A 27,018-nucleotide genomic window follows, 5' to 3' on the forward strand; every position below is an offset into this window, starting at 1 on the left:
GCTTCACCAGAGGTCAGAGGGGTCTGTCTATGGTCTATGGGTTGTCTGTCTATGGGTTGTCTGTAAGTCGGGTGTCCTTAAGTAGGGGACCGCCTGTACTATATAGGAGAACAAACAACCTCATGTCAGTGTCCCTTTGTGGGACAAAGTAATAATAAAAATGTTTAAAAATACAAAAAAGTTTAGAAAAACACAACACCTAAATGCACCTAAAAATCATGCATATATGTTCTTAATTATTCTTCATTTTTTAATCCACCCACTGAAGTAGATTTTCAATAAATTTCACAACTTTTAATAAAGTCAAATTTGATCATTGTTAATAGCTTGCTTAAATGATGTAAATATTTAATGTTGCAAAATTTTGTTGGAAATTAACTCTAAAAGTCAAAAGCAATAATTCTCAACTGTTAGTTAAGGGCATTGCTTATCAAAATATGGGGAAAGTGTCAGATGAAAGATTTGAGTTAAATCTAGTGAAGCCTTCATGCCCATCATTGTGTTCAAATACCCCATGAGCTTTAATCTATTGTAGTGTCTTACAAAAGAACCACACAGAAGGAGTCCTTAATTTCCTCTTTATGTCAGACTGACATATACAAAGATATGTCAGATATAATAAGAATCCAGTAAAAAAATTGGCAACTGACAGTCTTCATCTACAGTATCATATAATACAGCACTTTCTCTCTATATATACGAATACATTTATATATCTCAATAAGCACTGCATAGTTAAAAGGACAAGTAAGGTGATTGTGTTACTTACATTATTTCATATGTAATGCTGGAAAGCATCACTTATTTTAATTTGTGACCCATCTTGACAATACATTCAATATTTGTAAGTCCGTTGAATGATGACTGCACAAAGGTTATACAGTATTTTGATGCAGGTAGTTTAGCAGTCACTTTATGGTTAGTGTGCTACAGATATGTGAAATATGTGACTTCAGGTAACAGTATGTGTTTGGCCTAACCTTTATGATAAGGTGTGTCTAACATGATTTAGCTAATCCTAAACTAGAATGGTGGTAGGTGGTTGAAAATTATAGATCAGATGTAGATAATTTTTTGAAGAAGCAACCATGAAAACATTAGAAGATTGAGAAGCATTTTTGAAGTTTACAGACAGAAGTGGATATTAAATGTAGAAGGGGTTGGGAGGCATCTGAAGTCTCTTTCTACAGAACATCTAAACCAGTACAAAGAACATTATAGAACATACACTCAGAAAGGTCAGTACTCATGTGGTAAGTGGTAAGAAGGTACACAAAAACTTTATTGCCATTTTCCAGTTTTAATATTTTTCCATATTCATCCTCCCTGCACAATCCAAATAAGTTGTAAACCTCATAGGTTTCTGTTTTAACACCATCTTTGTAATATAATATAGTATATATAGTATACAACCATAGATTTGGAGCGGTGTTTTGCTGAAATATCCATCCCCAGGTAATTTCAACTTCGTCACTGATTCTTGAACATTATTCTCAAGAATCTGCAGATACGGAGAGGAATCCATGTGACCCTCAACTTTAACAAGATTCTTGGTGCCGGCATTGGTGACACAGCCCCAAAGCATGATGGAACCTTCACCAAATTTTACAGTGGGTAGCAAGTGTTTTTCTTTGAATGCTGAGTTTTTTGACCACTATGCATAACGCCTTTTTGTATGACCAAACAACTCAATCTTTGTTTCATCAGTCCACAGAACCTTCTTTCGAAATTAAACTGGCTTGTCTGAATATGCTTTTGCATACCTCAGACGACTCTGTTTGTGGCGTGCTTGTAGAAACGGCTTCTTTCGCATCACTCTCCCATACAGCTTCCCCTTGTGCAAAGTGCGCTGTATTGTTGACCGATACACAGTGACACCATCTGCAGTAAGATGATGCTGCAGGTCTTTGGAGGTGGTCTGTGGATTGTCCTTGACTGTTCTCACCATTCTTCTTCTCTGCCTTTCTGATATTTTTCTTGACCTGCCACTTCTGGGCTTAACAAGAACTGCCCCTGTGGTCTTCCATTTCCTTACTCTGTTCCTCCCAGTGGAAACTGACAGGTTAAATCTCTGAGAAAACTATTTTGTATCCTTCCCCTGAAAATCTATGTTGAACAATCATTGTTTTCAGTTCATTTGAGAGTTTGAGGTGCCCATGATGCCTCCCCAAAGGAGATTCAAATAGGAGAACAACTTGCAAGTGGCCACCTTAAATACCCTTTCTCATGATTGGATACACCTGGCTATGGAGTTCAAAGCTCAATGAGGTTAACAAACCAATTTAGTGCTTCAGTAAGTCAGTAAAAAGTAGTTAGGAGTATTCAAATCAAGCAAATGATAAGGTTACCCATACATTTGCACCTGTCAAATTTTGTTTTAATGCATATTACACATTTTCTGTAAGTACAATAAACCTCATTTCAATCCTGAAATATTACTGTGACCATCAGTTATTAGATATATCAAACTGAAATAGCTGTTGCAAAAACCCAAATTTTAATAACTAGAAATGATTAAGATTAATAAGGCTGCCCACTCTATCTCTCATATGTATATCCTGTCTATCATCTATGTATGTATATATCAATCTATCTATAAATAAAATCTGCTTTATATTTTTGTCGGTGGTAGTGGATCCATTAAAGCATCCCAAGTGATGATGTAAACCTGGGATCGGAGTCCAAGTCGCACCTGGTTTAAGCCCACCACAAAGCCGATTGGACTTGCTGCGATGGGACACCACCAGGTCGCTCCACTGATGCAACTTTGCCACAGTGGTGGCCAAGGCCATAATTAGCGACATGCTGGCCCTTTAAATATTACAGAGACCGCATGCGCGTGCCCTGGGAAGCGGGAACACACATGCCGGACCACAGGAGATACCACTGGAGCTTGGAGAGGTAAGACTTGTGGGGTGCCGCTACATGGGGGCACGCAGGTACGCTTGCGACCAGAGAGGTCGGTCGCATTGGCACCTGTGAAATTTGCATCTGTAAATCTATCTATCATTTATCTACAAATCTATATCATCTTTCATATTTATCTTCTATCATTAATCTACCAATCATCTGTCTATCTCCTATAAAATTATCCTACGTCTAGAGATGAGCGAGCACTAAAATGCTCGGGTACTCGTTATTCGAGACGAACTTTTCCCGATGCTCGAGTGCTCGTCTCGAATAACGAGCCCCATTGAAGTCAATGGGAGACTCGAGCATTTTTCAAGGGGACCAAGGCTCTGCACAGGGAAGCTTGGCCAAACACCTGGGAACCTCAGAAAAGGATGGAAACACCACGGAAATGGACAGGAAACAGCAGGGGCAGCATGCATGGATGCCTCGGAGGCTGCTTAATCGCACCATTATGCCAAAATTATGGGCAACAGCATGGCCATGACAGAGTGACAGAATGAAGCTAGATAGCATCTAAAACATCCAATAATTGACCCTAACACTATAGGGGACGGCATGCAGAGGCAGCGGCAGCAGCGGCATGCTAGAGAGTGGCATGGCGACATACCCTAAATGGACTCAGGCTTCAAACCAATGGGTGGCAGAGAGGAACCAAAGGAGGTGAGCAAGAAGCGCTCAAATAATATCGGTACATGATAAAAGTTTGCCAGTATATTTTGTGGATTACACAGCAGGGTGGCGACAAAGTTAACATGGAAGCCATGAAAACAACCCAAAATTCTGCCTGACACAGCTCGTTTGATAAGGGGACCATGTATGGAGGCAGTGAACTAGTAGTAGATTAAAGGTGCTGCAGTTAAAACTATGTTAGTTGGATCTTGGCATGGAGCTGGCGCTCCGCTGCCAGGAGAGCTTTCGCCAATCCAAGCCCCTGTCTCTAGGCTACTTCCCAAACAGCACTTCTAAGAACCTTTTGTATAAGATCAAGTGTAATAGCGTTCTTATAAGTTAAGGATATGGCAGGTGAGGGGAATGGAAACAGATGCGCAAGAAGCGCTGAAATAATATTGGTAAATGATAAAAGTTTGCCAGTATATTTTGTGGATTACACAGCAGGGTGGCGACAAAGTTAACAAGTTTGTTGTGGAAGCCATGAAAACAACCCAAAATTCTGCCTGACAAAGCTCGTTTGATAAGGGGACCATGTATGGAGGCAGTGAACTAGTAGTAGATTAAAGGTGCTGCAGTTAAAACTATGTTAGTTGGATCTTGGCATGGAGCTGGCGCTCCGCTGCCAGGCGAGCTTTCGCCAATCCAAGCCAGTGTCTCTAGGCTACTCCCCAAACAGCACTTCTAAGAACCTTTTGTATAAGATCAAGTGTAGTAGCGTTCTTATAAGTTTAGGATATGGCGGGTGAGGGGAATGTAAACAAAAGCGCAAGAAGCGCTGAAATAATATTGGTAAATGATAAAAGTTTGCCAGTATATTTTGTGGATAACACAGCTGGGTGGCGACAAAGTTAACAACTTTGATGTGGAATCCATGAAAACAACCCAAATTTCTGCCTGACACACCTCGTTTGATAAAGGGACGATGTATGGAGGCAGCTATATGGACGACTTTTGGAGGTAGCAATGGAGACAACGTGTGGAGGCTGCTATAGAGACAATTTAATTTGGATAGTGCCTGTATGTGGCAGTCCAAAAAAGTTTTCAAACCAGAGGAGCAGGTAGGTGGCCCTCCATAAAAATGGAATAGATTGAGTGCCTGTATGTGGCAGTCCAAAAAAGTTTTCAAACCAGAGGAGCAGGTAGGTGGCCCTCCATAAAAATGGAATAGATTGAGTGCCTGTATGTGGCAGTCCAAAAAAGTTTTCAAACCAGAGGAGCAGGTAGGTGGCCCTCCATAAAAATGGAATAGATTGAGTGCCTGTATGTGGCAGTCCAAAAAAGTTTTCAAACCAGAGGAGCAGGTAGGTGGCCCTCCATAAAAATGGAATAGATTGAGTGCCTGTATGTGGCACTCCAAAAAAGTTTTCAAACCAGAGGAGCAGGTAGGTGGCCCTCCATAAAAATGGAATAGATTGAGTGCCTGTATGTGGCAGTCCAAAAAAGTTTTCAAACCAGAGGAGCAGGTAGGTGGCCCTCCAGAAAAATGGAATAGATTGAGTGCCTGTATGTGACAGTCCCAAAAAGTTTTCAAACCAGAGGAGCAGGTAGGTGGCCCTCCAGAAAAATGGAATAGATTGAGTGCCTGTATGTGGCAGTCCAAAAAAGTTTTCAAACCAGAGGAGCAGGTAGGTGGCCCTCCAGAAAAATGGAATAGATTGAGTGCCTGTATGTGGCAGTCCAAAAAAGTTTTCAAACCAGAGGAGCAGGTAGGTGGCCCTCCAGAAAAATTGAATAGATTGAGTGCCTGTATGTGGCAGTCCAAAAAAGTTTTCAAACCAGAGGAGCAGGTAGGTGGCCCTCCAGAAAAATTGAATAGATTGAGTGCCTGTATGTGGCACTCCCAAAAATTGTTTAAAACAGAGGACCGGGTCGGTGGCCCTCCAGAAAAATTAAATGCATAAAGTACTATAGCTAGAGCCAGTGGGCCCTGTCAAAAAATAGCCAGTTTCCTCTGCCTTACTGTACAAAGAGGAGGAGAAGGAGGAAAATGAGGAGGAGGAGGAGTGGATAAATTATTCAGTTTGAGCTTCCTTCACCTGGTGGAGATTGGAAATTATGAGAAATCCAGGCTTTATTCATCTTAATAAGCGTCAGCCTGTCAGCACTGTCAGTCGACAGGCGTGTACGCTTATCGGTGATGATGCCACCAGCTGCACTGAAAACCCGCTCGGACAAGACGCTAGCGGCAGGGCAGGCAAGAACCTCCAAGGCGTACAGCGCCAGTTCGTGCCACATGTCCAGCTTTGAAACCCAGTAGTTGTAGGGAGCTGTGTGATCATTTAGGACGATGGTATGGTCAGCTACGTACTCCCTCACCATCTTTCTGTAAAGATCAGCCCTACTCTGCCGAGACTGGGGACAGGTGACAGTGTCTTGCTGGGGTGACATAAAGCTGGCAAAAGCCTTGTAAAGCGTACCCTTGCCAGTGCTGGACAAGCTGCCTGCTCGCCTACTCTCCCTCGCTACTTGTCCCGCAGAACTACGCACTCTGCCGCTAGCGCTGTCAGAAGGGAAATACTGTTTCAGCTTGTGCACCAGGGCCTGCTGGTATTCATGCATTCTCACACTCCTTTCCTCTCCAGGGATGAGAGTGGAAAGATTTTGCTTGTACCGTGGGTCCAGGAGAGTGAACACCCAGTAATCGGTGCTGGAATAAATTCTTTGAACGCGAGGGTCACTGGATAGGCAGCCTAGCATGAAATCTGCCATATGCGCCAGAGTACCAACGCGTAAGAATTCACTCCCCTCACTGGCCTGACTGTCCATTTCCTCCTCCTCCAACTCCTCTTCTTCTGCCCATACACGCTGAACAGTGAAGGACTCAACAATGGTCCCCTCTTGTGTCTCGCCAACATTCTCCTCCTCTTCCTCCTCATCCTTCTCCACCTCCTCCGATATGCGCTGAGAAACAGACCTAAGGGTGCTTTGGCTATCAACAAGGGAATCTTCTTCCCCCATCTCTTGTGACGAGCGCAAAGCTTCCGACTTCATGCTGATCAGAGATTTTTTCAACAGGCCAAGCAGCGGGATGGTGAGGCTGATGATGGCGGCATCGCCACTGACCATCTGTGTTGACTCCTCAAAGTTACTCAGCACCTGACAGATATCAGACATCCACGTCCACTCCTCATTGTAGACTTGAGGAAGATGACTGACCTGACTACCAGTTCTGGTGGAAGTTGACATCTGGCAGTCTACAATCGCTCTGCGCTGCTGGTAAACTCTGGATAACATGGTCAGTGTTGAATTCCACCTCGTGGGCACGTCGCATAACAGTCGGTGAGCGGGCAGTTGGAGGCGGCGCTGCGCTGCCCTGAGAGTGGCAGCATCTGTGCTGGACTTCCTGAAATGCGCACAGATGCGGCGCACCTTCGTGAGCAAATCAGACAGATTGGGGTATGTCTTGAGGAAACGCTGAACTATCAGATTTAACACATGGGCCAGGCATGGCACATGTGTCAGTCTGCCGAGTTGCAGAGCCGCCACCAGGTTACGGCCGTTGTCACACACAACCATGCCTGGCTTCAGGTTCAGCGGTGCCAGCCACAGATCAGTCTGCGCCGTGATGCCCTGTAATAGTTCTTGGGCGGTGTGCCTTTTATCGCCTAGGCTCAGCAGTTTGAGCACCGCCTGCTGTCGCTTAGCGACGGCACTGCTGCTGTGCCTAGAGCTACCGACTGATGGCGCCATGCCCACGGATGGTAGTTCGGAGGAGGAGGTGGAGGAGGGGTGGGAGGAGGAGGAGGCATAGTAGGCCTGAAACACCTGGACCGAGGTAGGCCCCGCAATCCTTGGCGTCGGCAGTATATGACCAGCCGCAGGGTCAGACTCGGTCCCAGCCTCCACCAAGTTAACCCAATGTGTCGTCAGCGATATATAGTGGCCCTGCCCGGCAGCACTCGTCCACGTGTCCGTGGTCAGGTGGACCTTGTCAGAAACGGCGTTGGTCAGGGCACGGATGATGTTGTCTGACACGTGCTGGTGCAGGGCTGGGACGGCACATCGGGAAAAGTAGTGGCGGCTGGGGACCGAATACCGAGGGGCGGCCGCCGCCATGAGGTTGCGAAAGGCCTCGGTCTCTACTAGCCTATAGGGCAGCATCTCCAGGCTGAGCAATCTGGAGATGTGGACATTAAGGGCTTGGGCGTGCGGGTGGGTTGCACTATATTTGCGTTTCCGCTCCAGCGTCTGGGGTATGGAGAGCTGAACGCTGGTGGATGCTGTGGAGGATCGTGGAGGCGACGATGGGGTTTTTGTGGCAGGGTCCTGGGCAGGGGGCTGACTATCAGCTGACACAGGGGAAGGAGCAGTGGTGTGCACGGCCGGAGGTGAACGGGCTTGTTGCCACTGAGTGGGGTGTTTAGCATTCATATGCCTGCGCATACTGGTGGTAGTTAAGCTATTAGTGGTGGAACCCCTGCTGATCCTGGTTTGGCAAATGTTGCACACCACAGTCCGTCGGTCATCCGGTGTTTCCTTAAAGAACCTCCAGACTTCTGAAAATCTAGCCCTCGCCGCAGGAGCCCTCGCCACGGGAGCTTCACTAGTTGACACATTTGGCGCTGATGCACCAGGTCTGGCCCTGCCTCTCCGTCTGGCCCCACCACTGCCTCTTCCAACCTGTTCTGGTCGAGGACTCTCCTCCGTCTCAGAAGCACTGTGTTCACCCGGCCTATCAACCCAGCTTGGGTCTGTCACCTCATCATCCTCCGATCCCTCAGTCTGCTCCCCCCTCGGACTTCCTGCCCTGACAACAACTTCCCCACTGTCTGACAACCGTGTCTCCTCATCGTCGGACACCTCTTTACACACTTCTTCCACTACGTCAAGAAGGTCATCATCACCCACAGACTGCGACTGGTGGAAAACCTGGGCATCGGAAAATTGCTCAGCAGCAACCGGACAAGTGGTTTGTGACTGTGGGAAGGGTCCAGAAAACAGTTCCTCAGAGTATGCCGGTTCAAATGCCAAATTTTCCTGGGAGGGGGCAGACTGGGGGGGAGGAGGCTGAGGTGCAGGAGCTGGAGGAGTGCCGATTTCGGTGACATGGGTGGACTGCGTGGAAGACTGACTGGTGGACAAATTGCTCGAAGCATTGTCGGCAATCCACGACATCACCTGTTCGCACTGTTCTGGCCTCAACAGTGCTCTACCACGAGTCCCAGTAACTTCAGACATGAACCTAGGGAGTGTAGCTCTGCGGCGTTCCCCTGCTCCCTCATCAGCAGGTGGTGTCTCACCCCGCCCAGGACCACGGCCTCTGATTCCTGCAGTAGTTGGACGCCCACGTCCCCGCCCTCGTCCTCTACCCCTAGCCCTCGGGTTAAACATTTTGAAAATGAAAGTTATATAACTTTAATTTTTTTTTTTCCTTTTTTTTGTGTTTTTTTGTGTTTTTTAGGTTTTTTTTGTGTTTTTTAGTTTTTAAAACCAAACAATGCTATCCTATTGCTATGGCTATTTTCTAGCCAAGTATGAAAGCACACTGCTATGCCAGATGAGATGACGCTGAGTTATTAAAAAAATAAACGTAAAATAAAAAAGGAAATGGCAGACTGTGCCTAATTGAAATCCAACCCCTAATAAATTTTCCCACTTCGGTCTTTGCGATGGATATGTGCGTCACTAAGCGCAAAACACAGCGGTCGCAACTCTCACTACAAATTGCTCACAATTTGCTAGTAGATGCACTGCAGCAAGGACAGCCACCAGCAGATCAACCAGAAATCAAATATATATAACGCTACTGTAGGCGTAAGTAAGCCGTTTGGATTCTCCTATGGCTATTTTCTTTCCAAGTATGAAAGCACACTGCTATGCCAGATGAGATGACGCTGAGTTATTAAAAAAATAAACGTAAAATAAAAAAGGAAATGGCAGACTGTGCCTAATTGAAATCCAACCCCTAATAAATTTTCCCACTTCGGTCTTTGCGATGGATATGTGCGTCACTAAGCGCAAAACACAGCGGTCGCAACTCTCACTACAAATTGCTCACAATTTGCTAGTAGATGCACTGCAGCAAGGACAGCCACCAGCAGATCAACCAGAAATCAAATATATATAACGCTACTGTAGGCGTAAGTAAGCCGTTTGGATTCTCCTATGGCTATTTTCTTTCCAAGTATGAAAGCACACTGCTATGCCAGATGAGATGACGCTGAGTTATTAAAAAAATAAACGTAAAATAAAAAAGGAAATGGCAGACTGTGCCTAATTGAAATCCAACCCCTAATAAATTTTCCCACTTCGGTCTTTGCGATGGATATGTGCGTCACTAAGCGCAAAACACAGCGGTCGCAACTCTCACTACAAATTGCTCACAATTTGCTAGTAGATGCACTGCAGCAAGGACAGCCACCAGCAGATCAACCAGAAATCAAATATATATAACGCTACTGTAGGCGTAAGTAAGCCGTTTGGATTCTCCTATGGCTATTTTCTAGCCAAGTATGAAAGCACACTGCTATGCCAGATGAGATGACGCTGAGTTATTAAAAAAATAAACGTAAAATAAAAAAGGAAATGGCAGACTGTGCCTAATTGAAATCCAACCCCTAATAAATTTTCCCACTTCGGTCTTTGCGATGGATATGTGCGTCACTAAGCGCAAAACACAGCGGTCGCAACTCTCACTACAAATTGCTCACAATTTGCTAGTAGATGCACTGCAGCAAGGACAGCCACCAGCAGATCAACCAGAAATCAAATATATATAACGCTACTGTAGGCGTAAGTAAGCCGTTTGGATTCTCCTATGGCTATTTTCTTTCCAAGTATGAAAGCACACTGCTATGCCAGATGAGATGACGCTGAGTTATTAAAAAAATAAACGTAAAATAAAAAAGGAAATGGCAGACTGTGCCTAATTGAAATCCAACCCCTAATAAATTTTCCCACTTCGGTCTTTGCGATGGATATGTGCGTCACTAAGCGCAAAACACAGCGGTCGCAACTCTCACTACAAATTGCTCACAATTTGCTAGTAGATGCACTGCAGCAAGGACAGCCACCAGCAGATCAACCAGAAATCAAATATATATAACGCTACTGTAGGCGTAAGTAAGCCGTTTGGATTCTCCTATGGCTATTTTCTAGCCAAGTATGAAAGCACACTGCTATGCCAGATGAGATGACGCTGAGTTATTAAAAAAATAAACGTAAAATAAAAAAGGAAATGGCAGACTGTGCCTAATTGAAATCCAACCCCTAATAAATTTTCCCACTTCGGTCTTTGCGATGGATATGTGCGTCACTAAGCGCAAAACACAGCGGTCGCAACTCTCACTACAAATTGCTCACAATTTGCTAGTAGATGCACTGCAGCAAGGACAGCCACCAGCAGATCAACCAGAAATCAAATATTTATAACGCTACTGTAGGCGTAAGTAAGCCGTTTGGATTCTCCTATGGCTATTTTCTAGCCAAGTATGAAAGCACACTGATGAGATGACGCTGAGTTATGAAAAAATAAACGTAAAATAAAAAGAAACTGCCAGACTGTGCCTAATTGAAATCCAACCCCTAATAAATTTTCCCACTTCGGTCTTTGCAATGGATATGTGCGTCACTAAGCGCAAAACACAGCGGTCGCAACTCTCACTACAAATTGCTCACAATTTGCTAGTAGATGCACTGCAGCAAGGACAGCCACCAGCAGATCAACCAGAAATCAAATATATATAACGCTACTGTAGGCCTAAGTAAGCCGTTTGGATTCTCCTATGGCTATTTTCTAGCCAAGTATGAAAGCACACTGATGAGATGACGCTGAGTTATGAAAAAATAAACGTAAAATAAAAAGAAACTGCCAGACTGTGCCTAATTGAAATCCAACCCCTAATAAATTTTCCCACTTCGGTCTTTGCGATGGATATGTGCGTCACTAAGCGCTAAACACAGCGGTCGCAACTCTCACTACAAATTGCTCACAATTTGCTAGTAGATGCACTGCAGCAAGGACAGCCACCAGCAGATCAACCAGAAATCAAATATATATAACGCTACTGTAGGCGTAAGTAAGCCGTTTGGATTCTCCTATGGCTATTTTCTAGCCAAGTATGAAAGCACACTGATGAGATGACACTGAGTTATTAAAAAAATAAGCGTAAAATAAAAAAGGAAATGGCAGACTGTGCCTAATTGAAATCAAACCCCTAATAAATTTTCCCACTTTGGTGTTTGAGGTGGATATGTGTGTCACTAAGAGCTAAACACAACGGTAGCAAGTCCCCCTGCAAATTCCTCACAATATGGTACTAGCTGCACTACTAGTGCCAGCAAGCCCAGCCACAAGCAAACAAAAAAAAAAAAGTATAACGTTATTGTAGCCCTAAGAAGGGCTGTTGGGTTCTTGTTGAATCACTCCTGTCTAACACTATTCTAATAGAACACCCTAACGCTTTCCCTGACCAGCAGCAGCTCTCTCCCTAGCGGCATCCAGACACAGAATGATCCGAGCAGCGCGGGCAGCGGCTAGTCTATCCCAGGGTCACCTGATCTGGCCAGCCAACCACTGCTATCGACGTGTAAGGGTACCACGTCATGCTGGGTGGAGTGCAGAGTCTCCTGGCTTGTGATTGGCTCTGTTTCTGGCCGCCAAAAAGCAAAACGGCGGGAGCTGCCATTTTCTCGAGCGGGCGAAGTATTCGTCCGAGCAACGAGCAGTTTCGAGTACGCTAATGCTCGAACGAGCATCAAGCTCGGACGAGTATGTTCGCTCATCTCTACCTACGTCCCATATTACAGCTTGCCTTACCATACTAATGTTTGTAAACTACAAAGTGTTATTATTTTTCAGGGCTAAAGGGAGCCTCTTACTGAAAGTGACTGTTCATAAAATATTTTTATTTTGGGGCCCCATTTTCAGTTTCACTCAGGGCCTTACTACTGTTAAGGGGCACTGTGGCAGATGTAGGGGAACTTTGGCAGTAGTGGGGGCACTGTTACTACTGTAAGACCACTGTCTCTATTGTGAGGTGGCAGCTTTGAGGGGCACAGTGGCAGCTGTGGGGGCGCTGTGACTAATGTTGAGGACACTCTGGCAGCTGTGGGGGCACTGTGACTACTATGGGGGGCACTGTTGCTACTTTGGGGACACTATGTTTGATGTTGGGGCACTGTGGGGGGCACACTTGCCATGGTGGTGTCTCAGATCATTTAAAAATATGTTCAGCTTTGTGGTTGCCGTGAATTAGCTGATTGTGTTGGTAATGCTGTATAAATGTAACCAATGAACATCTCGAGTACATACATTTATACTGTATTAACCGGTTAAGGACCGGGCCCTTTCCTGTTTTTTCATGTCCATTTTTCACTCCCCTCCTTCAAAAATCTATAACTTTTTTATTTTTACACTTAAAGAGCTGTGTGATGGCTTGTTTTCTGCGTAACAAATTGCACTTCATAATGATGGTATTAAATATTCCATGCCATGTACTGGGAAGCGGGAAAAAAATTCCAAATGCAATGAAAATAGTGAAAAAACGCATTTGCGCCATTTTCTTGTGGGCTTGGATATTACGTCTTTCACTGAGCGCCCCAAATGACATGTCTACTTTATTCTTTGGGTCGGTACGATTAAGGGGATACCAAATTTGTATAGGTTTTATAATGTTTTCATACATTTACAAAAATTAAAACCTCCTGTACAAAAATAATTTTTTTGATTTTGCCAACTTCTGGTGCTAATAACTTTTTTACACTTTGGCTTACGGAGCTGTGGGGGGTGTCATTTTTTGCGAAATTTGATAATATTTTAATAGATATAATTTTTAGGACTGTACAACCTTTTGATCACTTTTTATAGATTTTTTTAGATTTTTCAAAAAAGCAAAAAAGTGCCATTTTCGACTTTGGGCGCTATTTTCCGTTACGGGGTTAAACGCATTGAAAAACCGTTATCATATTTTGATAGATCGGGCATTTTCGAACACGTCGATACCTGATGTGTTTATGATTTTTACTGTTTATTTATATTTATGTCAGTTCTAGGGAAATGGGGGTGATTTGAAATTTTAGTTTTTTTTATTATAATTTTTTTTTTTTTTTACTTTTTTTTATTTTTATTTATACTATTTTTCAGACTCCCTAGGGTACTTTAACCCTAGGTTGTCTGATCGATACTATCATATACTTCCATACTACAGTATGGCAGTATATGGGGATTTTCTTCCTCATTCATTACAATGTGCTATCAGCACATTGTAATGAAGGGGTTAAAACGAAATAGCCTCGGGTCTTCGGAAGACCCGAGGCTACCATGGAGACGGATCGCCGCCCCCCGATGACGTCACGGGGAGCGGCGATCCCAGGTAAGATGGCGGCGCCCATGCGCCGCTATCTAATTGAGGCTGCCGGCAGCTTTGCCGGCAGCCCACGCTGTAAAAACACCCGCGATCGGTGCTAGCACCGATCGCGGATGTTACCGGTAAGCCTTTGCTGCAATATGCAGCAAAGACTTACCGGCTATGGAGAGGGCTCAGCCCGTGAGCCCTCTCCATGCAGCGCGACGCGACCGCCGCCGTGAATACACGGCGGGCGGTCGCGAACCGGTTAAAAGGACATTCGGCCCCTTTAAAGAAACTACGAGGCTAATGTGACCTCCGTGGGAAAGCAGGAATACCGTTTGGTGAGGGTAACCATATTGCAAAAAAATGGTGCTTGTAAGAGACTCTTAGAAGTTACTAAAGCATAAATTCTACATGGTTTTACATACAAAATTCTACCTTATAATTATTATTAAATCAAGCAGCATACAGTATCTACCCATAGATTTTCTTAATATTACTAAATGAACTCTATTTATTAGACTTAGTGTTTAAGAAAAATCTTGATTAGCACTTATCGATGCATAGCGCCAGTGAAGGGAGTTAGATGAATGTGTTCATGAGCTGCTACGCTAAGTTAGCTGTCAGTCTGGCAGCTAATTACACCCTGCAGCACCAGTGTACAGTAGGTAGGAGAAAGCAATATAGTTCAACTAGTCTTGAAAAGTATTTGGTAACTACAGTCTAGTTCTTTTGCTGCTTCATCATATTCTAAAATCACCAAATATTTGTGAATTTTGTTTTTAACATTACCAATCCTAAATACTACAATGGTGTTGAAATGTTCTTATGTTATATAGATGGACACTAGAGATGAGCGAACATACTCGTCCGAGCTTGATGCTCGTTCGAGCACTAGCGTACTCGAAACTGCTCGTTGCTCGGACGAATACTTCGCCCGCTCGAGAAAATGGCAGCTCCCGCCGTTTTGCTTTTTGGCGGCCAGAAACAGAGCCAATCACAAGCCAGGAGACTTTGCACTCCACCCAGCATGACGTGGTACCCTTACACGTCGATAGCAGTGGTTGGCTGGCCAGATCAGGTGACCCTGGGATAGACTAGCCGCTGCCCGCATTGCTCGGATCATTCTGTGTCTGGATGCCGCTAGGGAGAGAGCTGCTGCTGGTCAGGGAAAGCGTTAGGGTGTTCTATAAGCTTACTGTTAGGCAGGAGTGATTCTACAAGAACCCAACAGCCCTTCTTAGGGCTACAATAACGTTATACTTTTTTTTTTTTATTTGCAGCTAGTACCATATTGTGAGGAATTTGCAGGGGGACTTGCTACCGTTGTGTTTAGCTCTTAGTGACACACATATCCACCTCAAACACCAAAGTGGGAAAATTTATTAGGGGCTGGATTTCAATTAGGCACAGTCTGCCATTTACTTTTTATTTTACGCTTATTTTTTTAATAACTCAGTGTCATCTCATCTGGCATAGCAGTGTGCTTTCATACTTGGCTAGAAAATAGCCGTAGGAGAATCCAAACGGCTTACTTACGCCTACAGTAGCGTTATATATATTTGATTTCTGGTTGATCTGCTGGTGGCTGTCCTTGCTGCAGTGCATCTACTAGCAAATTGTGAGCAATTTGTAGTGAGACTTGCGACCGCTGTGTTTTGCGCTTAGTGACGCACATATCCATCGCAAAGACCGAAGTGGGAAAATTTATTAGGGGTTGGATTTCAATTAGGCACAGTCTGCCATTTCCTTTTTTATTTTACGTTTATTTTTTTAATAACTCAGCGTCATCTCATCTGGCATAGCAGTGTGCTTTCATACTTGGCTAGAAAATAGCCATCGGAGAATCCAAACGGCTTACTTACGCCTACAGTAGCGTTATATATATTTGATTTCTGGTTGATCTGCTGGTGGCTGTCCTTGCTGCAGTGCATCTACTAGCAAATTGTGAGCAATTTGGAGTGAGACTTGCGACCGCTGTGTTTTGCGCTTAGTGACGCACATATCCATCGCAAAGACCGAAGTGGGAAAATTTATTAGGGCTTGGATTTCAATTAGGCACAGTCTGCCATTTCCTTTTTTTTTTACGTTTATTTTTTTAATAACTCAGCGTCATCTCATCTGGCATAGCAGTGTGCTTTCATACTTGGCTAGAAAATAGCCATAGCAATAGGATAGCATCGTTTGGTTTTAAAAACTAAAAAACACAAAAAAAAAACAAAAAACACAAAAAAAATTAAAAAAAAAATTAAAGTTATAACTCTCATTTTCAAAATGTTTAACCCGAGGGCTAGGGGTAGAGGACGAGGGCGGGGACGTGGGCGTCCAACTACTGCAGGGGTCAAAGGCCGTGGTCCTGGGAGGGGTGAGACACCACCTGCTTATGAGGGAGCAGGGGAACGCCGCAGAGCTACACTCCCTAGGTTCATGTCTGAAGTTACTGGGACTCGCGGTAGAGCACTGTTGAGGCCAGAACAGTGCGAACAGGTGATGTCGTGGATTGCCGACAATGCTTCGAGCAATTTGTCCACCAGTCAGTCTTCCACGCAGTCCACCCATGTCACCGAAATCGGCACTCCTCCAGCTCCTGCACCTCAGCCTCCTCCCCCCCAGTCTGCCCCCTCCCAGGAAAATTTGGCATTTGAACCGGCATACTCTGAGGAACTGTTTTCTGGACCCTTCCCACAGTCACAAACCACTTGTCCGGTTGCTGCTGAGCAATTTTCCGATGCCCAGGTTTTCCACCAGTCGCAGTCTGTGGGTGATGATGACCTTCTTGACGTAGTGGAAGAAGTGTGTAAAGAGGTGTCCGACGATGAGGAGACACGGTTGTCAGACAGTGGGGAAGTTGTTGTCAGGGCAGGAAGTCCGAGGGGGGAGCAGACTGAGGGATCGGAGGATGATGAGGTGACAGACCCAAGCTGGGTTGATAGGCCGGGTGAACACAGTGCTTCTGAGACAGAGGAGAGTCCTCGACCAGAACAGGTTGGAGGAGGCAGTGGTGGGGCCAGACGGAGAGGCAGGGCCAGAGCTGGTGCATCAGCGCCAAATGTGTCAACTAGTGAAGCTCCCGTGGCGAGGGCTCCTGCGGCGAGGGCTAGATTTTCAGAAGTCTGGAGGTTCTTTAAGGAAACACCGGATGACTGACGGACTGTGGTGTGCAACATTTGCCAAACCAGGATCAGCAGGGGTTCCACCACTAATAGCTTAACTACCACCAGTATGCGCAGGCATATGAATGCTAAACACCCCACTCAGTGGCAACAAGCCCGTTCACCTCCGGCCGTGCACACCACTGCTCCTTCCCCTGTGTCAGCTGATAGTCAGCCCCCTGCCCAGGACCCTGCCACAAAAACCCCATCGTCGCCTCCACGATCCTCCACAGCATCCACCAGCGTTCAGCTCTCCATACCCCAGACGCTGGAGCGGAAACGCAAATATAGTGCAACCCACCCGCACGCCCAAGCCCTTAATGTCCACATCTCCAGATTGCTAGCCCTATAGGCTAGTAGAGACCGAGGCCTTTCGCAACCTCATGGTGGCGGCCGCCCCTCGGTATTCGGTCCCCAGCCGCCACTACTTTTCCCGATGTGCCGTCCCAGCCCTGCACCAGCACGTGTCAGACAACATCATCCGTGCCCTGACCAACGCCGTTTCTGACAAGGTCCACCTGACCACGGACACGTGGACGAGTGCTGCCGGGCAGGGGCCACTATATATCGCTGACGGCACATTGGGTTAACTTGGTGGAGGCTGGGACCGAGTCTGACCCTGCGGCTGGTCATATACTGCCGACGCCGAGGATTGCGGGGCCTACCTCGGTCCAGGTGTTTCAGGCCTACTATGCCTCCTCCTCCTCCCACCCCTCCTCCACCTCCTCCTCCGAACTACCATCCGTGGGCATGGCGCCATCAGTCGGTAGCTCTAGGCACAGCAGCAGTGCCGTCGCTAAGCGACAGCAGGCGGTGCTCAAACTGCTGAGCCTAGGCGATAAAAGGCACACCGCCCAAGAACTATTACAGGGCATCACGTCGCAGACTGATCTGTGGCTGGCACCGCTGAACCTGAAGCCAGGCATGGTTGTGTGTGACAACGGCCGTAACCTGGTGGCGGCTCTGCAACTCGGCAGACTGACACATGTGCCATGCCTGGCCCATGTGTTAAATCTGATAGTTCAGCGTTTCCTCAAGACATACCCCAATCTGTCTGATTTGCTCACGAAGGTGCACCGCATCTGTGCGCATTTCAGGAAGTCCAGCACAGATGCTGCCACTCTCAGGGCAGCGCAGCGCCGCCTCCAACTGCCCGCTCACCGACTGTTGTGCGACGTGCCCACGAGGTGGAATTCAACACTGACCATGTTATCCAGAGTTTACCAGCAGCGCCGAGCGATTGTAGACTGCCAGATGTCAACTTCCACCAGAATTGGTATTCAGGTCAGTCAGCTTCCTCAAGTCTACAATGAGGAGTGGACGTGGATGTCTGATATCTGTCAGGTGCTGAGTAACTTTGAGGAGTCAACACAGATGGTCAGTGGCGATGCCGCCATCATCAGCCTCACCATCCCGCTGCTTGGCCTGTTGAAAAACTCTCTGATCAGCATGAAGTCGGAAGCTTTGCGCTCGTCACAAGAGACGGGGGAAGAAGATTCCCTTGTTGATAGCCAAAGCACCCTTAGGTCTGTTTCTCAGCGCATATCGGAGGAGGTGGAGGTGGAGGAGGATGAGGAGGAAGAGGAGGAGAATGTTGGCGAGACACAAGAGGGGACCATTGTTGAGTACTTCACTGTTCAGCGTGTATGGGCAGAAGAAGAGGAGTTGGAGGAGTTGGAGGAGGAGGAAATGGACAGTCAGGCCAGTGAGGGGAGTGAATTCTTACGCGTTGGTACTCTGGCGCATATGGCAGATTTCATGCTAAGCTGCCTATCCCGTGACCCTCGCGTTCAAAGAATTTATTCCAGCACCGATTACTGGGTGTTCACTCTCCTGGACCCACGGTACAAGCAAAATCTTTCCACTCTCATCCCTGGAGAGGAAAGGAGTGTGAGAATGCATGAATACCAGCAGGCCCTGGTGCACAAGCTGAAACAGTATTTCCCTTCTGACAGCGCTAGCGGCAGAGTGCGTAGTTCTGCGGGACAAGTAGCGAGGGAGAGTAGGCGAGCAGGCAGCTTGTCCAGCACTGGCAAGGGTACGCTTTACAAGGCTTTTGCCAGCTTTATGTCACCCCAGCAAGACACTGTCACCTGTCCCCAGTCTCGGCAGAGTAGGGCTGATCTTTACAGAAAGATGGTGAGGGAGTACGTAGCTGACCATACCATCGTCCTAAATGATCACACAGCTCCCTACAACTACTGGGTTTCAAAGCTGGACATGTGGCACGAACTGGCGCTGTACGCCTTGGAGGTTCTTGCCTGCCCTTCCGCTAGCGTCTTGTCCGAGTGGGTTTTCAGTGCAGCTGGTGGCATCATCACCGATAAGCGTACACGCCTGTCGAATGACAGCGCTGACAGGCTGACGCTTATTAAGATGAATAAAGCCTGGATTTCTCATAATTTCCAATCTCCACCAGGTGAAGGAAGCTCAACCTGAATAATTTATCCACTCCTCCTCTTCCTCATTTTCCTCCTTCTCCTCCTCTTTGTACAGTAAAGCAGAGGAAACTGGCTATTTTTTGACAGGGCCCACTGGCTCTAGCTATAGTACTTTATGCATTTAATTTTTCTGGAGGGCCACCGACCCGGTCCTCTGTTTTAAACAATTTTTGGGAGTGCCACATACAGGCACTCAATCTATTCAATTTTTCTGGAGGGCCACCTACCTGCTCCTCTGGTTTGAAAACTTGTTTGGATTGCTACATACAGGCACTCAATCTATTTCATTTTTCTGGAGGGCCACCTACCTGCTCCTCTGGTTTGAAAACTTTTTTGGACTGCCACTTACAGGCACTCAATCTATTTCATTTTTCTGGAGGGCCACCTACCTGCTCCTCTGGTTTGAAAACTTTTTTGGACTGCCACATACAGGCACTCAATCTATTCAATTTTTCTGGAGGGCCACCTACCTGCTCCTCTGGTTTGAAAAGTTTTTGGGACTGCCACATACAGGCACTCAATCTATTCAATTTTTCTGGAGGGCCACCTACCTGCTCCTCTGGTTTGAAAACTTTTTTGGACTGCCACATACAGGCACTCAATCTATTCAATTTTTCTGGAGGGCCACCTACCTGCTCCTCTGGTTTGAAAACTTTTTTGGACTGCCACATACAGGCACTCAATCTATTCCATTTTTCTGGAGGGCCACCTACCTGCTCCTCTGGTTTGAAAACTTTTTTGGACTGCCACATACAGGCACTATCCAAATTAAATTGTCTCCATAGCAGCCTCCACACGTTGTCTCCATTGCTACCTCCAAAAGTCGTCCATATAGCTGCCTCCATACATCGTCCCTTTATCAAACGAGGTGTGTCAGGCAGAAATTTGGGTTGTTTTCATGGATTCCACATCAAAGTTGTTAACTTTGTCGCCACCCAGCTGTGTTATCCACAAAATATACTGGCAAACTTTTATCATTTACCAATATTATTTCAGCGCTTCTTGCGCTTCTGTTTACATTCCCCTCACCCGCCATATCCTAAACTTATAAGAACGCTACTACACTTGATCTTATACAAAAGGTTCTTAGAAGTGCTGTTTGGGGAGTAGCCTAGAGACACTGGCTTGGATTGGCGAAAGCTCGCCTGGCAGCGGAGCGCCAGCTCCATGCCAAGATCCAACTAACATAGTTTTAACTGCAGCACCTTTAATCTACTACTAGTTCACTGCCTCCATACATGGTCCCCTTATCAAACGAGCTGTGTCAGGCAGAATTTTGGGTTGTTTTCATGGCTTCCATGTTAACTTTGTCGCCACCCTGCTGTGTAATCCACAAAATATACTGGCAAACTTTTATCATGTACCGATATTATTTGAGCGCTTCTTGCTCACCTCCTTTGGTTCCTCTCTGCCACCCATTGGTTTGAAGCCTGAGTCCATTTAGGGTATGTCGCCATGCCACTCTCTAGCCTGCCGCTGCTGCCGCTGCCTTTGCATGCCGTCCCCTATAGTGTCAGGGTCAATTATTGGATGTTTTAGATGCTATCTAGCTTCATTCTGTCACTCTGTCATGGCCAGGGGCGCACCTGCCATGAGGCGAGTTGAGAATCTCGCCTCAGGCGGCGCGCCACCTGCTGGACGAGGGGCGGCATTGTGCGCCCGGCCGTCCATGCTACCACCCGCCAGTCTGCCTATGCTGCCGCTGGAACCCCCACTCGTGCTGCCGCCAACCGGACCTTGCTGCCGCCCGCCGGCCTGTCCTGCCGTCCACCTGACCACCATCCCAGGCTGACACCCCCCCCCCCGCTCTCCCCCTCCTCTGCTCTGTTCCGCGCCGCTCCCCACCTCTCCTCCACTCTGCTCCGTTCCGCTCCTTCTGTCCCGTTCATATCCGCTCTCCCCCTCCTCTGCTCCGCCCCCCCTCTCCTCCACTCTGCTCCGCTCCTTCTGTCCCTTTCATCTCCGCTTCCTCCACTATGCTCTGCTCCGTCCTCCTCCGCTCAGTCCTCCCCCTCTCCTCCACTCTGCTCCGCTCCCGGCCTCCTCCGCTCGGCCCCCCCTTCTCCTCCACTCTGCTCCACTCCCGTCCTCCTCCGCTCGGCCCCCCCTTCTCCTCCACTCTGCTCCGCTCCAGGCCTCCTCCGCTCGGCCCCCCCTTCTCCTCCACTCTGCTCCGCTCCCCCCTCCTCCGCTCGGCCCCCCCTTCTCCTCCACTCTGCTCCGCTCCCGGCCTCCTCCGCTCCGCTCCCCCCCCCCTCCGCTCGGCTCCCCCCCTCCTCCGCTCGGCTCCCCCCCCCACCCTTGTACGCCCAAGCCCCCCCTCCCCCGCTCCTGGAGAACCTTCCTGGAAAATACAAGAAAATAAAGTAAGTTTATCTGTTTATATGTATGTGATGTGTGTATGTAATGTATATATATATGTGTCTATGTATGTGATGTGTCTATGTATGTGTGTATATGTGTATATGTATGTGATGTGTGTATGTAATGTATATATATATGTGTCTATGTATGTGATGTGTCTATGTATGTGTGTATATGTGTATATGTATGTGATGTGTGTATGTAATGTATATATATATGTGTCTATGTATGTGATGTGTCTATGTATGTGTGTATATGTGTATATGTATGTGATGTGTGTATGTAATGTATATATGTATATGTATATGTTTGTGTACATGTATGTGTGTATATGTGTATATGTATGTGATGTGTGTATGTAATGTATATATGTATATGTTTGTGTACATGTATGTGTGTATATGTGTACATGTATGTGATTTGTGTATGTAATGTGTATATGTATGTGATTTGTGTATGTAATGTGTATATGTATGTGATGTGTATGTGTATATGTACGTGTTTATTTGTGTATATATGTATTCCGTATGCATTTTATACTACATGGTGGCACGTTGTATGCGGTTTATTCTACATGGCGATACACTACATGCATTTTATACTATGTGGCGATATGCTGTATGTATTTTATACTACATGGTAGTAAGCTGTATCCATTTTATTCTACATGGTGGTACGTTGTATCCATTTTATACTACATGGCGATATGCTGTATGCATTTTATACCACATGGCGATATTCTGTATACATTTTATACTACATGGCGATATTCTGTATGCATTATATAGTACATGGCGATATTCTGTATGCATTTTATACCACATGGCGATATGCTGTATACATTTTATACTACATGGTGGTACACTGTATGTATTTTACACTACATGGCGATACGCTGTATGCATTTTATACTACATGGCAATATTCTGTATGTATTTTTTACTACATGCCGTATACGCTGTATGCATTTTACACTACATAGCAATATGATGTATGTATTTTATACTACATGGGGGGGATGCTGTATGCATTTTATACTACATGGGGGGAAGCTGTATGTATTTTATACCACATGGCAATATTCTGTATGCATTTAATACTACATGGCGGTATGCTGTATGCATTTTATACTACATGGTGGTATGCTGTATGCATTTTATACTACATGGTGGTATGCTGTATGCATTTTATACTACATGGCGGCATGCTGTATGCATTAAATACTACAGGGCGGTACTCTGTATGCATTTTTGCATTGCTTTATTTTCACACCAAACCAATATGATGGATCTGGTCCTGACACTCCCTGAAATATTACATATATGGGCGGGGGGGGGCGTCTCTCTATGGCTCGCCAGCAGACAGGCTTGGTACACCCCTGGTCATGGCCATGCTGTTGCCCATAGTTTTGGCATAATGGTGCGATTAAGCAGCCTCCGAGGCATCCATGCATGCTGCCCCTGCTGTTTCCTGTCCATTTCCGTGGTGTTTCCATCCTTTTCTGAGGTTCCCAGGTGTTTGGCCAAGCTTCCCTTTGCAGAGCCTTGGTCCCCTTGAAAAATGCTCGAGTCTCCCATTGACTTCAATGGGGCTCGTTATTCGAGATGAGCACTCGAGCATCGGGAAAAGTTCGTCTCGAATAACGAGTACCCGAGCATTTTAGTGCTCGCTCATCTCTAATGGACACAAATTCTTTCACAGGGACGTGTCCACACCCCAATACCGTCTGAGTTTATAACAAATGTAACATGCACCCTGATCCATTACACTATACAGATTTCTTGAGTCATCCTTTTTTATTCATGCAGGTTCACAATGTCTCATGAAAAACATCAATAAAGGTCATCATTATTAGATCAGTATGGCTTCAATAACCATTAAAACCACCAATAAACTGGTACTGTTTACAATACAGCGCCATATAATTGGATACAATGCAATAATGTAATATTTTGTGTAGTGGTTGGACTGGGTAACCCCAGCTCAGCTCTACCCTCTGTGTGGGATCCATGGAACAGGGTGGTAACACACTTATACACACGCACACAAATATATATGTCTCTTCACTATACAATGCCACCCCTCTCACATTTCATATGGTCCTACCATTAAATGTCATCTGGTGCTCCCTTGTATTACATTTGTTACGGCTAATTCCTCCATTTGACATACACATATGCACACTACAGTCTCCTAATAAAATGACCCATTGTATTCAGCAATAGCTGCAATGATCAAAATGACCCCATTTAAATTTTAATTTTTACTTTGGGCTCATTTTACATGACTAATTTTACAAACCAAACAACAGTGGAAATGCCAAAGGAAATAAAATATAAACTTTATTGAATTTCATTAAAATACACCTACATGGACATATGGACACATGTACACATGAAGATAGTAGCAGAAGAAGATAGTTGCAGAAGATAGTAGCATAAACAATACAGTATTACAAGTGCAACTGTATGAGAATTTAATAAGAGGTATTATCACTAACATGCTATAGATCTTTAAGAATACAATAATAGAGTATTATGTCCAGTGCACACACCTTTCTCAAGGGGTGGAGCTATCAAGGCATATTGAACATTTATTGGACAATGAACCAATTACAGGTGTATAAACCAAACATGAAGTGGGCCAATACCACAGACAGGGCAAAAAAAAACAATTGGGGTAGCCAGTACATGAGTAGGATGTCGGACCATTGCAGATGAGAAGTCAGTCATTGCGAGTCATTGGCACTGCCCATTCACTCTGGACCCAGCAGTAGCTGTGCATTTGCAGATCTATAAGGTAAAATGCTGGCGATAGTGAAAATATAGAGGCCAGATATGGTGTATTTGACAGAGACATGTATGTAAATCCTCCAAGGAAGCTGTGAAGGTAGCATGAGTGAGTGAAAAGTGAAGTGTGAAAAGGTGAATGAAAAGTGTGTATCTAAAAAAGAAACTGAACAATGAAATATGAAGGTAAAAATACATGTTGAAAGTGTGAAATGCATAATGCAGGGTGTTGATGGTGTGTGCATACAATGAAAGTAATGTCTGCTAAGATGTAAATGAATTGAAAGTAGAATGATGATGCATGTGTCAAACCTATCAAAAGAAAATAAACCACAAAGCCAGAAGATAACTTATACAGGTGTAAAAAAAACTGTCAGATTGTTCTAAGACTATAGTAAAAACCAATGTGTTTAAAAGATGTGAAGTGAAAAACCCCACATGATATAGAATATGCTGCGCTTCAATAAGGTGACCGATGAGTTTTAATGTGTTTAATGATCCTAATAACTATATCATAGATTTTGATTGACCACTATGTAACATGTCAAAGATATTATATTCTGAAAGGGCAGAAAGTTTTGTGAGAAGATAGCGATACGCAAAGGCAGAGGAGCAGCGTGATTGATAGTAATTGGAATGGAAAATGATGAGTGATGATGGACATCATAGACATGGAATGCTTGGACTGCAGATGTCAGAGTAAATGATGGATTGCTTGTGCGCTAGAGAGGTAAACTTCTCTTCAGAATAGAGATACAAAATTGTAAAGGTGTAACTTCTGGTATTCTGGTGTTTTGGATAGATACTATGATGCAAAACAGAAAAACTGAAAAATATAAAATACTTTTGGGCGCCCCCCAAAAATAGATAATTTATAAATAAAATGTCCAAATACAATGGGGCGGTGAAGGCTATAGTTAAAATTTCCTTCACGTCAGACCTGGTCTAAATAGGTCTGACCTGGCAGAGATTGCATCCTAATTTACTATGAGACCAGAGCCTATTAGTTGATCTGGAATACCCATTTCCCATCATGCATCTTCATTCACCAATGCTTACATTAATTTCGTCTCATTTTATATGACTTAATTTACTAACCAAACAACTGAGGAAATGCCAAAGGAAATAAAATACAAACTTTATTGAATTTCATTAAAATACACCTACATGTTAAAAATTTGTCCTGTTTGTGTAGCAATCAGGCCAGAGTGGCTGGGGGATGGGCTACACACCTAAAATGTAGCAGAAATGGAAGTTGTCCTCAGTTATCCCAATGGTTTTTATTGTGGTATCCTGTCCTGTCAGGTAAGTGCTTGAGTTGTTTGTACATAACATGTATTTACATGTACGTTTATCAAGGATTTATAAGTGTTTAATGTTTGCATACATGTTTGTAACGTGATTTGTGTATACATAAGCACAGGGAGGGCTATTTATACAGATACACCTAAATATAATGCAAATGGTTTGGTTGGTTTTAACATAACTTTATTCTTTCATGAGTTATTTACAAGTTTATGACCTCTTATAAGTGCTGCCCATTGTGTTGTATTGTCAATGCAACCCTCTTCTCCGACTCTTTACACACCGCAGAAATGCTAGCACAGGGCACAGGTTTCCAGTATCCGTTGTTTCAGATGCTGCATATCTCGTAACTGCACAGCAAGAATCTCGTATCTTCATAGACAATTGTCTTCAGATGACCAAAGATAAAAGTCTAAGGTGGTCAGATCGGAAGACCTTGGTAACCATTCAACAGACCCACAATGACCAATCCACTTTCCAGGGAACTGTTCATGTACGAATGCCCGGACCTTTTGGGTCATCTGAAAGCAAGTACCGTATATTCCGGCGTATAAGACGACCTGGTGTATAAGACGACCCCCCTACTTTCCTGTTTAAAATATAGAGTTTAAGATATATTCGCCGTATAAGACTACCCCTTTTCCAATGCATACAAAACACCGGTAAAAATTAAAAAAAAAACAGATTTGAATTTAACATGGTCCTTTTTTTAATGTAAATTCTTATGACATGCAGGTATATAGCAGGAAAACTGTCGCTCATAAACATAAGGCATACAACAACAACATTACCATTACAGCACAGCCCCCAGTAGTATGCAGCACAGCCCCCAGTAGTATACAGCACAGCCCCCAGTAGTATACAGCACAGCCCCCAGTAGTATACAGCACTGCCCCAGTGGTATACAGCACTGCCGCCAGTGGTATACAGCACTGCCGCCAGTGGTATACAGCACAGCCCCCAGTGGTATACAGCACAGCCCCCAGTGGTATACAGCACAGCCCCCAGTGGTATACAGCACAGCCCCCAGTGGTATACAGCACAGCATTAAAAAATAAATAAACTTATATACTCACCCTCCGGTGGCCCCGAT

The sequence above is a fragment of the Engystomops pustulosus genome, chromosome 2 (assembly GCF_040894005.1).
Source record: "Engystomops pustulosus chromosome 2, aEngPut4.maternal, whole genome shotgun sequence".
NCBI classification, from domain to species: Eukaryota; Metazoa; Chordata; class Amphibia; order Anura; family Leptodactylidae; genus Engystomops; species Engystomops pustulosus.